This window comes from Erpetoichthys calabaricus, chromosome 4 (assembly GCF_900747795.2).
Source record: "Erpetoichthys calabaricus chromosome 4, fErpCal1.3, whole genome shotgun sequence".
Lineage (NCBI taxonomy): Eukaryota > Metazoa > Chordata > Cladistia > Polypteriformes > Polypteridae > Erpetoichthys > Erpetoichthys calabaricus.
In genome coordinates, this window is record NC_041397.2 from 153461142 (window position 1) to 153475492 (window position 14351).

A 14351-nucleotide genomic window follows, 5' to 3' on the forward strand; every position below is an offset into this window, starting at 1 on the left:
TTCTAGAGAAGTGTTCAGATAATTGGTGATAAAAATGAGCAAACAGATATGAACACATCAAAATATGAGTTCATCTGATGAAGATAACTAGTTAAGAAGCACTGTTCTACATTGCTGTTATTTCCACAATTAAATTATGATATATTATTAAAACCCTGAATGGATGAAAAAGCAGGTTCAGATATTTTATATAACATTGTAACGTTTTTGACAGGCAAAGAGACACAGTGGTTAATTGAATACTCCACTCAAAAATGGTATTTTTTTATATGTTACTTACCCCATGTACTTTGTAGTGATGACAAAGAAAATATTTTAATCTATTATTTTCATGCATAATGGATGGAAAAACTTTTATGATATAATAGTAGCCAATAGTGACCATTGCTGTACAATAGCAAATAATATGAAAAACATCCATGGGAGAGAAACAAAAAAACACGTTACTCATGTTGCATAATCCACATGTCATTTATCTAGCTGAATACTCAAAATGTCCAAAACACATAAATATTGTTAAATATATACTTCCTGAAATATCAGAGCACAGCATAAACAGGAAACCTAAAGCCTTATGGAAATGGCTTTTTAAACTGAAGACAGGAATCTTGACCAACAAATGATACTATGTGGTAGCTTACTATGTTTCATATTGTTAAATTCTGGTTATGCCTTTAAATTTAAGTACAGTATGTTATTATTGGTGTGTTGTTTTATACTGCTTATCCTGTGCTTAATCGAGCAAACTGTTCTTGTCAAAATATTTTAATGTTTAATTAAATATAGATGTGTTTTTCATATATAATTGTCCCCTAATTTTGTATTTTTCTGTTACTTTTTATATTTATAAATCTGTTTTAAGTGTTCTGAGCCTCTTTTTGTGGTAAGAATACTATATAAAGATAAATTGGTTTGAATCTCTCAAAGTAAAACAACTCACATAAACACTGTTAATAACTCATTAAGAGTGCAAGAAAGTCCACTCAAACTAGTAGCTCTAGGGATAAAAAACATTAAAGTCACAAATCATGAATTTTATAATTAAAATCTGCATTGTTTTCAAAAGGTTTCACATAATCAGCTATCAGGACATAGTCCAACAGGAAATGCATCTAAATATAAAGATGATGATTAAAATACTATGGAGCAAACCAGGCATATTGACTGAGGAACAAATACACTATTTTAATATAGGAATAAAATCTTTTGAATCATTGCACACAATTTTTACATTAAAAAATTCATTTGGCATTGTCTGCATACAGTAGCCACTGTACATAGTTGATATTATAACTTTATGATATCATAGTAGATAACATAGTATTATATTATAACTTTTACTAAATATTCTCAATATTTCCACAGGGAAACCTTTTTGTTATATTTCCCATTCCTCAAACTATAAAATAAGTGTTAAATTTAATACATTTTGTTAAAAGAAACACACTTAAAACGTTTCAAATAAGTAAATAAATTAGTAAATGAAATCAATCCCAAATACAATAAGTCAAAATAAACTTTAAGTCAAATATCCAACATTTATCAGTATAAGGTTGGGAAGCAAATGATATTTTCTGAAGTTAGTAAAAGTCTAGTGATAAAGTATATGCTCAAAATGTGCCAACTGCATATTTGGGAGTAAACACTAGCTAGGACAGCTAGCCTCAGAAGAGAATGTAGGAAAGCAAACAAAAGTGAATGAAGCTTCATACCGCTTGGTCTTTCTAGCAGTGGTTGGCATGGTGATGCAATGGCCTCAAGGCACATGGAAGTGTAGTTCCTATGTGTGGCTTTCCCAGCATCATGTATAGTTTTATTGAAGGCTAATGTTAAAAAAAAAAAAAAAAAAAAAAACCTGCTACATTTGATCACAGATTAAAATGTGCACTTATTTTTTATGCAGCAAATTAATATTGGTTTTTAATAGATTGCAACATTTAAGAGCTTGCAACCATAGGACAATACACACTTTGACTGCATTTTATCATTGAGTCTGTTTTTCTTCCCCATAAGTTTTATGTTACTGTGTCAAATTGATTATTGAAACATTTAACATAAATGTTCTTTACATTTTCCACAAAAAGGAAATATCAGAAGCAAGCAACCATCCATCCATCTTCCAATCCCACTTATCCAGAGTAGGGATGTGTTGCAGCTGGAACCAATCCCAGCAAGTCTTGTGCACATGGCGGGAACAATCCCTGAATGATGTGCCAGCCCACTGCTGGGAGAACACACACACACTAGGGCCAATTTAGCACTGTCTGTTCATCTAACCTGCATGTCTTTGGACTGTAGGTGGAAATCCATAAGCATACGGGGATAACATGCAAACTCTGCCTCCTGGTTGTGAGGATGCAGCACTACCACTATGCCAACATGACACCCAAGCAAAAGCAAAGCAAAAATGTGAAAAAATATCAGCTTGCAAGAATATGTGTAACATTATTGGATAATAAATACAATCTAAATACAATCTAAATCAGGAAATCTGTTCCAGATATTTATTTCAATATAAATGTCAGTATATGGTAATGCATGTTAGGGGTTCATGACAGTGTACAATGTACTAGTGTTTCTAGTAAAAAAGTGTGTCTCAGGTTCCATAGAGGTGAGGCCACATCTGCATAAGTACAAAGGAACTTGTAATACAAGAACGGAATCAAAAAGGTATATCGAGAAAGAGACTGGAGGTTAAATGGAAAGGAAAGAAAAGAAGTCAGACAGGAAAGTGGCTGAGTCAGTGATGTAGAAGGGAGGTAAGTGGTCGGGGATGGCCTGAGTACAGCAAGTGGAGCAGGAAGATCCTGTGGACGACGAGAGAAGATTGTGGGTGAAAGGAGCAGTGATTGTGTGGTGTCCTCGCAGAAAATCAGGGATGGTGATGGGAGTACAAGCCAATTAGAAGGATGACTGCCTTTGCTGGAGAACTGTGGTTTTAGGAGGAAGCCCCAAAGTTCATCAGTGGTTTTTAAAGAGACAGAATCTGACTTTGGTTTTAACCTTTGCTTTAACCTGTTTTGGATTTTTGTATTTGTTGACTGATTTTAACCTCCACAAAGGCATTTGTTTTTATTATCGATTATTTATTTGATCAAGGACTGCACCAAACTTTATTTATTGTTTGGATTCTTATGTGTTCTCATTGCCCAGTCTACCTTGGTTTCATGACTATCAATGTGCCAGGTTCAAGGGGGTAATAATGTATATTCTGCGGCATGCTCAAATCTCAAAAACATTGTGTTTTTGACTTTATCTTTTTTTAGCATTCAGTTCTCATTTTGAAATGTCTGCTGATATCCTTTGTTTTTGCAGTGTGTAAAGCTAAGAGAATTTTTGTGAATATGAAATCTGATCAGGCGGCATGGTGGCGCAGTGGTAGCACTGCTGCCTCGCAGTTAGGAGACCTGGGTTCGCTTCCTGTGTCCTCCCTGCGTGGAGTTTGCATGTTCTCCCTGTGTCTGCGTGGGTTTCCTCCAGGCGCTCTGGTTTCCTCCCACAGTCCAAAGACATGCAGGTTAGGTGGATTGGCGATTCTAAATTGGCCCTAGTGTGTGCTTGGTATGTGGGTGTGTTTGTGTGTGTCCTGCGGTGGGCTGGCACCCTGCCCGGGTTTGGTTCCTGCCTTGTGCCCTGTGTTGGCTGGGATTGGCTCCAGCAAACCCCCGTGACCCTGTGTTTGGATTCAGCGGGTTGGAAAATGGATGGATGGATGGATGAAATCTGATCTTTGGTGGACTGGCACTCTGTGCAGGGATTGTTCCTGCCATGGGCCCCATGCTTGCTTATATATACTTAAGCATGTCTGCAACTCTGCCCTGGATAAGCGGGTTAGGAAAGTGAGCGAATGAATTAAGGAGAACTCATAAACTGTACCATGCATACTCATACATGTGTTGATATGTACATTCACATACACTGGATAGTCATATGCACTGTTGATGGAAAATACAGTTAATAGTGTGTGAAAAGTATTGGTCTCTAAATACTTAGAAATTAGGAGTTTAAAATAATTTTATTAATTTAAACTCCATCACTGGAAATGGCCTTTTTATGCTTCATGAAAATGTTGTATATTATATTATGTGTATACTATACCATGGTGTTTTAATGGACACTATTGAAAAATATCACATGAACATAACTGTGGCCAATTCACTTACAGTAAAGTAATGTCCTTAATAAATATATGCAAGGTTGTTGAGCAACAACCCCTTATTTATTTGTAGTTATAGTTGTTGCTCCTGAATGAGAGTATCTACAGTAAATTTCTCTGTCCAAAGTACTCTTTTCTGTTTAAAATAAATTCACCACAATCTTTACTGTGCTGTATGTCTCCACTGTCTACATTTTAAACAAATTCAAATATATTTTTTCTCTCTTTTAAAATTTTTTCATATATAAAGAGAAAGTAGATAATTAAAATATTGGTCCATAGGAAAAATATTTTTGTGAAAATAATTATTTTTTGTTTTGTAAACAGGCTATTGCTAACATATTGATGCATAAATAATAAACTCTAAATGAAACAACGTTTATCTGTAAAGACACATATGGTACTGTACTGTCCATACATTTAAGCCAGAAATTAATTAAAATCAATATGTTTCTTAAAATACTTGGAGAAGTATTTGAGCTTTTAACCCATATATTTATGACATTTTTTGATATATGTGAGCATTTTTGTCAATTGTGAACAACAGCGTCTATTCCACAGTTATTCTTGATTAATGGAGATTAGCATTTTCATAGAAAGTTTGTTTAAAATTCAGGCAGATATAGGACAAAATGCAGAAAAGACTTTCAATGTTTTTTTAACTTCATAATATTCTAAGCAGTTATTTTTATATCCAACCAGGAGCATTATTTTACTCATGTGGCAGAGTATATATAATGTCTACTGTTTTCAGATAACTGCGGTGGGTTGGCAACCTGCCCGGGATTGATTCCTGCCTTGTGCCCTGTGTTGGCTGGGATTGGCTCCAGCAGACCCCCGTGACCCTGTGTTTGGATTCAGCAGGTTGGAAAATGGATGGATGGATGTTTTCAGATAACAAATTTGAAATTTGGGCACTTGCTCCTTGATTTTTATTTGTTTTGACAGTAGTTTTAACAAAGTCTAAAGAAAAAGAAAGAAAATAAAAACGGTTATACAGCTTGTGATCCAATTGTAGCTAACAGCCTATAATCATTTTCCATGAGTATTATTTTTCTAAATTTTAGGATGTAGTTTTTGGTTTTCAGGTTGCATATTGAAATTAACCAGTAATGAAAGGAAAATGTTTAATTAAAAAGTAACTTAATATTAACTTTGGAAATGAATTAAAATGCTTATGCTTCTATAATTAAGGCAACACTAAGTGTATGTATAAAATAAACATTAACAATATAACCTGTTACATGCAGGCATGGTAAATGTGTGTTTGCAGATTCTACTCTGAGAGTTCAGGGTGAAAAAGTGAATGAAAGAGAGAGTGAGATGCCCAGCAATCAGTGACTCCACCTCTGCTCCCCCCAACTCCACCTCTCCTGATTTGATCACAGGCTATAACCTCAGTGTTTTTCTAGAATAGTGTCTATTAAAAAGTATTTACCCCATGAATGTTTTCACATTTTGTTACATTAAATTTAATTTGGCTTTTTTACATTGATTGACAAAAAACACTCTTTGATGTCAAAGTGAAACCAGATTTCAGCAAAGTCACCTAAATTAGTTACATATATATACTGTACTTTTAGAGAGTGATGAGGCTGGGATTCAAGTCAAATCTTATGGAGCTGAGAGGTAGCAGCATTAAAGGAATACTCCAGCCAAAAATATATTTTTTGTATGTTACTTGCCCCATGTACTTTGCAGTGGTGGCCAAGAAATATTTTTAATCTGATGATTAAAAATATTTTTAGTCATGTTTCCATGTAGTTTTAAATAACACTGTTAACAACCTACTGTAAGTGTCGTCTATGATTCAGATCTGTTTTTTAAGCCCTATGTTCTTCAGATCTGTAAAAATGCCTTTTTTCATCTACAAGATAAGCCTACTCCATATTAAGGATATGTTGTCTGATGCTGAGAGGTTTTTGCATGCTTTCATTTCTTTTAGGCTTGATTATTGTCATGCATTGCTGAACAGGGGCCTCATGTATAAAGCCGTGTGTAGATTTCAAATTAAAACATGGCGTACAGACAAAAACAGACGTGTGCGTACACACAAAAAAATCCAGATGCATAAATCTGTGCTTACACCAACTTCCACATTCTTCCGCTATATAAATCTTCGTCAGCGTGAAATGTAACACATGTGCACACGCCTGCCGCCCCACCCTGACTCTTCCCAGAATTCCGTATATGAATATGCAAATCAATAGTCCTTTCCATTCAGTATTCAGTTAAAAGACAATGGAAAAAGCAAGTGAAGAAAAGAATTTCAGGGAATGCAAAGTTGAGCCAAGGAAAAACTTGCTATTTGTTGGCTTAACCAGTGGTATAAACAACAAAAGAAAGTTGATCGAGTGATACAGATTGCAGAGAAACTCAAAGGTTCAGAAAGTCACACAGTGCCTAAAATAAAAAAGAAGTTGTCAGATATCAAAGTTGCCACACAACATATTAAGGTACAGAGAAAAGAAAAAAAAATAGGGACACAGTGTAAAAAAGGTCAAAATGTCCACTTCAGTTTCATACTGTATTTTGTCATTAAAGTAGAACATTGTAAACGTAATCTTAAAATCACTTAATTTACTAGTTTCTCAAATTTCATCGTAACTAAAATAGCACATTAAATGCTTCGTATTCAATGTGTTTTTCTATGTACTCTGTGTGTGAATCACTACGTGCTTCTTAAACTGGCTTTCTCTTACAAAGACAGGACACAGAATAAATTACATTCATGATATTACAGCTCTCTGAACAATTCAAATACAGTAGTACCTCTGTATATGTCTACTTTGGAATAGATCCAACTTGGTATACGTCCTGTTTGAACACGAAAAATTTTGCTTGGCATACAACCTTTGTTTGGAATACAAGTCGCATGCTAGAACACAGTGTGTGGTATAGCGGGTCTGCGGCTTCAAAAAAAGGGCCAGGTTTTAACCTGTATAGCCATGTCATTCTCCGCGGGCGCGATTGCACAACCGCGGGGAAGTTAATGAGGTAGTTGGAGCAAGTCGCACCTGAACGCACAGGTGGGCTGTGATCGGGAAGAGTGAGACTGCATTTTTAACTTCGGATTTTATCGGATTTATTTCTTGTTGTTTTTATCCCCACAGAACATTTGTTTTTTATGGATATTTATTAAATAATTATTTATTGAAACCAGATGCACTGCACTTTTTGTTTGGACACTGATTTTTGTTTTAAATACAGTAAAAGCACTTGGCATTCTTGCACTATCCCCTGGCTTCATTTGAGAATTGTTCTCATTTGTCAGCTCATCTCGGTGACATTACCGATGCTGTCAGGTTCAGGGCTCCCCATAAGGACGTATGGGAGTGTGGAGCGGACCTGCATCATCACACCACGTGCTACTCTATGCTGCCCACGAGCGTCAGTACGCCAGTTGCTAGCATTCAGTGAACAACCCACGCTATAACTCTATGTGAATTTTCATGTGATTTTGCATTTTTTCGCGTAAATTTGAATTGACTGTTGAAAAGTATGAAGGTGGCATGCGTATCTGGGACATGGCTGCTGCATACTGTATGCCGAGAACGACGGTATCTATGGTTGTGAAAAACAAAGACGTTATTAAAAAGTAAAGTGAGGTTAAATTTTTATTTATTTCATCTAATTGCTTTTGTATTTATGTATTTTAGTATTAAGCAGTGTTTAAATTATTTTATACAACCCCAACAAATTTGTTTGGTATACGTCCTGTTTGGTATAAGTCAAAGGATCTGGAACAGATTAAGGACGTATACCGAGGTACCACTGTACTAAGATGTATACTTGATATCACTTTCATGATGATAGAAATTAAAGCATGTATTAAACATGGAGCAGTGTTAGTGATGAGAGATTGCTCTTGCCTCCCACAAGATGCTTGCTACTCCGTGTGCAACCCTCGATGAAATAATTTATTGCAGCAGTACTGTCTCTTTCAAATGTACCAACCCTCAATTCCTGTCCTTCCTTTTCTTTCTCCAAGTAACTATTCACCACACAATAAGTTCTTTTTTAAGCTTTGAACACAGATTCTTCAAAACATTTATGGAAAATTGAAATATCTTTGTAGTACATGTTTAATTATTCCATCCATCTATCCATCCAGGGTCACGCCAGTCCCAGCAAGCATACAGCGCGAGGCAGGAACAAGCCATGGACAGGGTGCCAGCTCATCACTAGCGCTGAACCACCATGCATGTTTAATTATTAACAGTATACATTATTTAAATGAAGTTAAAAATGTATCTGTATAATGTAATATACAAGCTTTACTGAATTTCATTTTAAAATGATATCAAGAACACCAAAAGGATGGCACCTTCAAATTTAAATCAATTTAGAAGCCAGTCGTCATCATCTGTAAATACGCATTCTCTTCTATTGAATTGATTTCCTTTATTGTTGTTGTATGGTACAATAAGATTCAATATGCAAATCCTCCATAAACGCATTTTCCTGTAAAATGATAAAATAACAACAACAATAATGATAATAATAAATTATAATAATAATAATGCAATAACAAAACAATGAAAAATATACAATATGTAAGCATAAGTGGCTGAGTTGTGCAATATTAAAACGGTAGTGCAAGTTTAAAAGTGAAGTAATTGTACTTATACGTACAAACAGTTCTACTAGGACCACTTGATGGAGTGATTGAATGCGTTTAGAACTCGATGAAACTACTTATGAGCAGCCAGGTCCCAACAGGAAAGGCTCTGAAGCATTTGCAGTATGGGCAAAGTTCAAATAGACCGTGCGCATGGCTGAGGCAGCATGTGCAAGATGCTGTATTCCGATAATCCTCTTTCCCATCAACTGCTATAGACCTGTGATTCCACACTCAGATACAGTGGGTTAAAATACTCTGAGTGGTGCACCGCGATTAACAATGCTAGAGCAACTATGGTATTTGGAATAGTTTGGCAGTTCTGTGGGCCATTATATTGTTACAGGGTGATTACAATCAGATGCCTTAAACTAATAAATGATATGCAGTTAATTTCAGTGTATTTGATAAAGCCGCGTCAGAGATGCGAATCTAAAAAATAAAGGGAAACCACACAGGAAACAGTAGCAATGCTTTCACGCAGGGTGCCACCAGTTTGCAAAACCATGCCAAAAATGTGAGAATGTGTGTGGCTTTACGCCAAGTTTAGCTTTTATACATTGTGAAGTGAGCGTGGAAGTGGGTGTACACAACATTTTTGTGCTCACGCACCGTTTATACATGAGGCCCCAGTTGATCCACTTATGTGCTGAATAAACTTCAGCTTGAACAAAATGCAGCTGCCAAGGTTCTTACAAGGACTAAGACAAGGCAACATATTAGTCCTATGTTAGCTGCCTTACATTGACTACCAGTCAAATTTCTCATAGACTATAAAATTTTTTACTGACCTATAAGGCAATTTATTTTCTGTATGTAACATATACAAATGTATATGTTTTTATAACCCTTCTTGGCTTTTAATATCACTGGATACTGGCCTGTTTTGTGCACCTTGAGTGAAATAAATCTCAGCAGGTGAAAGAGCATTTACATATAGAGCCCCAAATTTATGAAAAAGGCTTACCATGTAATGTTGGGGCTATTATAATTTTTACATCTCAACTTAAAACTTATCTTTTTAGTTTGGCTTTTAATTAGCTGTTATGTTTAATATCGCATTTTATTTTTTAAGTATTTTCAATTATATTGTTTAATTGCTTCCAGTTTTATATTTAAATTTGTTTTGCTTGTGTTTGTCTGCCTTGTTTTTTTCATTATAGAAAGCACTAGATAAACAAAGTTGCCTTGCCTTGCCATGAAGAATGGAGAGAAAAAACGTTTCTGATGTAGTACAAGCCAATAGCAACCAATTCTATACAATAGCAAATGATGTGAAAAACATCCAAGGGGAAAAGAGGAAAAAACACAAGAAACAAGATGCTGCATTAAAAGAAGGAGAAAACAAATAACTTGCCATTCTAATCAGCCTTCCTATATTATAATGGCACCACTTTTTAATAGTTTGGGTGCTCAAATCATTGACTGCAACACCAACCTAACATCAATTACTGCTTTTCTCAGAACTATAGACCTACTTTTGCCCACCTTTTTATATACAGTATCCAGAATGTATACATAAATATAACTATAATTATTACAATAATAAATATTTTCACTCTGGCCTTCTTTGTTCCATCCATCCATCCATTCTCTTCTGCTTATCTGAGGTCGGGTCGCGGGGGCAGCAGCTTGAGCAGAGATGCCCAGACTTCCCTTTCCCCAGCCACTTCTTCTAGCTCTTCCGGGAGAATCCCAAGGCGTTCCCAGGCCAGCCGAGAGACATAGTCCCTCCAGCGTGTCCTGGGTCTTGCCTGGGGCCTCCTCCCGGTTAGACGTGCCTGGAACACCTCTCCAGGGAGGTGTCCAGGAGGCATCCTGATCAGATGCCCGAGCCACCTCATCTGACTCCTCTCGATGCGGAGGAGCAGCAGCTCTACTCTGAGCCCCTCCTGGATGACTGAGCTTCTCACCCTATCTTTAAGGGAAAGCCTAGACACCCTGCGGAGGAAACTCATTTCAGCCGCTTGTATTCGCGATCTCGTTCTTTCTGTCACTACCCATAGCTCATGACCATAGGTGAGAGTAGAAACATAGATTGACTGGTAAATTGAGAGCTTCGCCTTGCGGCTCAGCTCCTTTTTCACCACGACAGACCGATGCAGAGCCCGCATTACTGCGGATGCCACACCGATCTGCCTGTTGATCTCACGCTCCATTCTTCCCTCACTCGTGAACAAGACCCCGAGATACTTGAACTCCTCCACTTGGGGCAGGATCTCGCTACCAATCCTGAGAGGGCACTCCACCCTTTTCCAGCTGAGGACCATGGTCTCGGATTTGGAGGTGCTGATTCCCATCCCAGCCGCTTCACACTCGGCTGTGAACCGATCCAGAGAGAGCTGGAGATCACGGCCTGATGAAGCAAACAGGACAACATCATCTGCAAAAAGCAGTGACCCAATCCTGAGTCCACCAAACCGGACCCCCTCAACGCCCTGGCTGCGCCTAGAAATTCTGTCCATAAAAGTTATGAACAGAATTGGTGACAAAGGGCAGCCCTGGCGGAGTCCAACTCTCACTGGAAACGGGTTCGACTTACTGCCGGCAATGCGGACCAAGCTCTGGCACCGATCGTACAGGGACCGAACAGCCCTTATCAGGGGGTCTGGTACCCCATACTCTCGGAGTACCCCCCACAGGATTCCCCGACGGACATGATCGAATGGCTTTTCCAAGTCCACAAAACACATGTAGACTGGTTGGGCAAACTCCCATGCACCCTCTAGGACCCTGCTAAGGGTGTAGAGCTGGTCCACTGTTCCACGACCAGGACGAAAACCACACTGTTCCTCCCGAGTCCAAGGCAGCCTTCTTTGTTTCTTCTGCTAATTGGGTCTTTTCCTAATCGCTCCTCCCAACTTTATTAAATCTGCTTTATCTGAGATAATTAAAATAATGAAAGGATTTGAAATGCTGCTTAAATTCAACATCAATGTCTTCTATAAAGTTGCTAGCTAGTGCTTTAGAAAACATCAGTCATTTATTGTCAGCTTATTTCCACTCTTGTGATGAATTAATATTAAACTTCACTGCTCTTTATATACACTTCTAGAATAAAACATAACAATCAAGTTAAATGTAATTAAACAGGAAAATGAAAGAAAATATTTTGACTAATGACTTTAATGTGCATCTGTTTGCATTTTTCCATTTCTTAGAGCACCAAAACACATATTCCATTGCATTTCCAACTTAAAACACTGAAAACAGTAATAAACAATATTATTATGAATTTCATATCATGAATTTAATAATTTGCCCTTATTTAGCATGGGCAGCTACTCAAAGACTAGGTCTAAAAAAATATTAGGTTAACTCTAACAAGATTCAGCCGTTAAAAATTTAAAAAAAAAAATGGCATGACGTTTTGACCAGCTAAAGGGGTGTGTCTAACTGAAGATTTTGGAGAAATGATGGCCAGGAGTGTGATGATTACAGATTACAGAACCAGGCCATCTGTCTCCAGTATTTTTTTCCCAGCATAAAATACAGACAGCTGAAAAGTAATTGGTGCGCTTTCTTTCAATGCAAGCAGGAAGACTGTAATGAGGTTACAGTAGCAATTTCTTTTAGCTTTAAAGAACTATCATTATGAAGTCAGTGTAAACATTTTTTTATATAACATCACACATATTTACTCTTTTGTATACACTGGACTGCAGATTAGTATTATATATTCATTCCCACTTCTCATTACTACTGCTTTGTCGTACCTTTTTAATCTTACAGACATTTGCTATATTGTGACTATAAAGGCTATACTGGTGATTTAAAATGGAATTTCCTGGGGTGACTTTGGCAAACTCATCACAATTACTGAATGTGGAGCAGACCAGTTACTGCCATAAAGGCCTCATCTGTTAAAGGGAACATTAATTTGTTTTGCCATATGGGTTTACTGCAACCTGTGCCCTGCCCTGTGTTGATATATCCATTGAATGAAGAAAACACATCCTAAAATATAACACTAAATATAAGACTAAATTTACCAGTTCCCCATGTTAAGAATATGTCTTACTCTTTTTTGAACTACCCACTTTGTTGTAATATTGAAAGTAACAACATACTATGTAGATATACAATTTGAAACGAAAACATACTATATAATGTAGAAGTGACAAACCAACTAGAATCTTTTTTTCGGGTTCTGGAAAGGTGCAATCCAGAACCAATGAAAAATTCAGGCTACATCAAGTATGATTATCTCCAGTCACTCAGTTGATGTAGCCCCTTATAAGTTACAACTAGGACTGACTAGATGTTCTGATATGCTCCTGCCTGCTTCCATCACCTACCTTTGAAAATTTAATTGTTGTGATGCTCAGGCAGCTGGCCTAAACACTGCTGTGTACTTTCTCCCAGATTTTTGACAATTGTGTGATTATTTGCTTTGACAGAGATGGTTACCTCTTTTAGACTCCCAGATTTCATAGTCGGCCACAGGTAAGACAATAGCAGTGAAGTCAATATTGAGGAACTGCTGAGCATACATTATAGTTATTACTGAATACAGTCCTCATATTGGGAAATGTTACAAGGCAGTTAAATATATTACGTGTGAGCTTGCTTTACTGAAGTTAAACAAAAAAAAATTAAATCGTTCCTGTGACATACGGTCAATAAAGCATGCAAACTAAATGCATCTATGTAAAGTAAGCAAGAAGGCAAATATCTGTTGAGTTATCTAATTTCATTTTGCTTCCATCTGAATGTTTAGTTAGTAAAGCAGAAAGTGAAAAAGAAATTTAACTTGTGCCGGTTAAAAGAATCTTTGTTTTTTTAGGTAATGATAATTTTATATAGGTATAATTATGTACCTATTATAATTTATATAGGTAATAATTATATTATGTTTTTTAAAATACTACATAAAAATTGTACTGACTGACTGATTACTCAGCTTACAATATGTGTTATGTTTATAAACTCTTTTTGCAATTCCGCTTTAATCTTTTGTTTTTTATTTAACAAAATTCTAAGGAAGAGAGAAGTTTTTAGGAATAGTAGTTATACTTAATAATCATGTTTCCAGAGAATAGCAGTGTGTTTTATATTGATTGGCACATTACTGTAGCAATTTAACTATACTTTGTTCACATGACAATAATGACCCCATTACCTCTGTCAATTTTTTTTTTTGGAAATTCAGTGTCAACATCTAGTTCACTGTTAAAAGCACTAACACTATAAATCCATGAAATCTTAATATACTGTGCACTAGTTTCCAAATTTGAATAGAATACATTTTTTGTCTTAAAGCATAAAAAATTATATGAAAAAGTATGGGCTGTAAGCACAGACAGCCTCAATAAGCATTATTATAAACCCCTGTCTCTAATAAAGAAGAATTTTTCCATTAAGAAATAATAAGCGGCACAGTAGCCAAAAAAAGGCAGAATACATATCTTATAGTAAGCACAACTTTGGATCTCAAAGAGAATCAGTTGTGTAACAGAAGTAGTGTTTGCAGTGCATTAAAAACAAAGGTCTATGTCAGGGGTGTTAAAGGAGGGCCACATTGCTTATGTTTTTGTTCCAGCCTCTTTCTTAATTAGCAGTTACTGCTGCTAA